The sequence below is a fragment of the Branchiostoma floridae genome, chromosome 2 (assembly GCF_000003815.2).
Source record: "Branchiostoma floridae strain S238N-H82 chromosome 2, Bfl_VNyyK, whole genome shotgun sequence".
NCBI classification, from domain to species: Eukaryota; Metazoa; Chordata; class Leptocardii; order Amphioxiformes; family Branchiostomatidae; genus Branchiostoma; species Branchiostoma floridae.
This window is the reverse complement of record NC_049980.1, coordinates 15284924-15287519: the sequence shown is the minus strand read 5'-3', so window position 1 is coordinate 15287519 and position 2596 is coordinate 15284924. Positions and strand designations below refer to the sequence as shown.

The following is a 2596-nucleotide window of genomic DNA, read 5'->3' as shown; positions in this document are numbered from 1 at the left end:
GAGGTATGTGATTTGAGTGGACAAGCCCTTCTTTCTCTATTTATCTAACTTCCTTATACCCTCATAATACATGGAAGTGCCCTTCTGCTCTTTGTTATCCCTGGCAATCAGGGATAACTCTTTTCCCCAATGCTCTTTATACTCTAGGTGTCAGGGTTTATACTGTCTTCCCGAGACGTGCAGGACGTAGGGTGCGCCCCAGTCCCTCCCAAAGTAGATTACATTATATAAGATTTTGTCATCGTTTGAGCAAACCTCCTTGGTTTGAGGTATAAAGAATTCGTGTACCGACGAGTCCTTCTGGGGGGAGATTCCCGTAACGACTCGCTGTGCCTGACTTAACCGAAATGTAAAATGTCTGAAAGCGTTACCGTTTCTACACATGTGATACGTGCGTCAAAGCGCTATGCAAATGGACGTCTGGAGAATGGGTATGGGTGGAACGGTGGGAAGTATGCATCAATACTTCATCTATTACACCTCAAATTAATAGGTCCTCAAAATGCAGAGTAGATGAAGATTGTTTAAGTTGTGTATGTATTACAACGCAAAGTTCGAAGTGCTTTTAAAGTTACTACTTGTGAAGATCGCCCCAGACAATGTACTCACATGCCATGGCAAGGAAACCTCTATCTCTATCCCTGTCAGTCAAACGGAAACTTGCAGTACATCAGCTTGCAACACTCGATGCCAGTGCAATTCAATTTCCGTCACTGGTACACCAACTATACGATGAAGCTACTTAAAACTAATAAAAGCTTTTTATCTTACTTAGCGTGACTCCGTTAGGTTAATAATATTGAAATGTTCACCTACATATACGCATATTGTAGCACGGAATGTTCAGCAAATGTGTCTAAAATACTTTTTCTACTGCCAGCAGATCTAACTCAACAAAAAAGCGTATTTCATACCTTCATATCTGTTGTTCATTCTGTCTGTAGTTTGTTGCGCAGAGACTGTTGGAGAAGTCTACAGGGACAGCCTTGCCGTGATCACGACCAGGAGAAATGTAGGCAGGGCAGCTAGAGAGATCTGCTTCCAAGTCTGCCTGCCCCGGAATGGGTCCAGGAAATTTATACCCCCCAGGTCCTGACAGAGTGTGGACTGAATAGTCGGCATACCATCTTGACTTCTGGTGCAGCTTCTAAATAGCACCCTCCTCTTCTTTTCTTTTCTGATGTAGACCCCCATCCCATTGCGCATTGCATAAAAACTGGTTCAAGGGCATTTGATAATCACTATTATTATCATCATTATCATTATCATTTTACTATCATTGGTAGCATAGAATGTTTAGGAAATGCGACTGCGTGTCGGGATAAAGTTGTTGGTGACATGACATTGTAGGTTACTCATCATCCGGCGTTTGATACCACCGTGAGCGATGATAGGGTCCACACCCCTGGTAACAGTATCCATGGAAATGCCACCAACGTGCCCTCCTAGTGATGGCAAGCATCAACCAACAGAGTCGAAGTCATCCAAGATATTTCTGAAATGTATGATCTTGTAATTCATTAAAAGTATGTCCTTCCATGACAATACTTTTGTTGGATTATCTGTAAAGATTATGTGGTATTCTGACAAAACGGAACTGTGACTCCAAACAAAGTTTGAGTAAGTTGTATTCAGCATCCTGAATGTTGTTGTGTTCGCACAGCTGGACGATATCAACAAGTGTGACATGGCAGCATGTCACATTGTGTCACACTTTATGCGTATGTAATTATTGTGTCAATAGAGACACACACACAGCTTTTACACATAAGAAAATCCTATCTAGCATTCGTTAATAGTTGGGTTCTTTAAATTTAGAGCATCGACGAGGGCTTCCGTCATGCCCCAGTAAGACTGACGGCAGGGGTACTGGGCAGTCTGGAAATGACATCACGGCAACTCAAGCTGAATTCTCTGGATAGTTGTGTTGTATCAAAGAGAACATCATCCTTTTTTCCAAGAAATGGTACTTTGCGGAAGTAACTAAACTCGGCACAAAAAGTTTGGAATATCAACTTTGGCTGATCATATTTCCGCTGTTTATGCATCAATTTTAATGTGTGATATATCAATAGAAAGCGTGTGTAATTTCCTTACATATGTTATCAAACTCCTTATGATTATAAATTCGTGGAACGAGCACCAGGGCTACTCACGTCAGTGGGTCACGAAAAAAAAGTGCCCAAATTTCAATTTTTGTGTTCAACCTGCTGGTATGGGTGCGGTGTCAAGGATTCAATCTATCCTTTTTTGACGTAATCTTTGGGATACAGAACATCCAAGTTTGTCTTTAACATTTGGTAAGAGTATATGTGTCATTTTGACTGTTGGATGACCGAATCGAGGCGTGGATGCGGCAAGGAGAATGCCACGCCGACTGTCGCACGGATAGAGCGTAACAGCGCGTAGGGCTTGGTGTGCTGTATGTATGGCTGCCACAGGAAAAACAAGGTTTAGCATCTTCCCAGTCAAGACAGCCTCAATACTGTGAGATACAGGGACACCATTCTCCATGCAGTCGCAATGTTATACCTCGTCAGCGTGCGGGGGGGACCAAAATGCAATTCTGCAAGTGTTAGACTACAACGCCCGTCCA

At 42.6% G+C, this 2596-nt stretch overlaps 1 long non-coding RNA gene across 1 annotated transcript in view; it reads right to left on the bottom strand.

The window, feature by feature from the left end:
- Window positions 1-1071, bottom strand: part of LOC118409323 — an 8105-nt gene extending 7034 nt beyond the window's left edge. The window contains exon 1 of the long non-coding RNA XR_004830429.1: window positions 915-1071. This is a non-coding gene — a long non-coding RNA (uncharacterized LOC118409323). The remainder of the gene's footprint in view (window positions 1-914) is intronic.
- Window positions 1072-2596: the final 1525 nt, after the last annotated feature.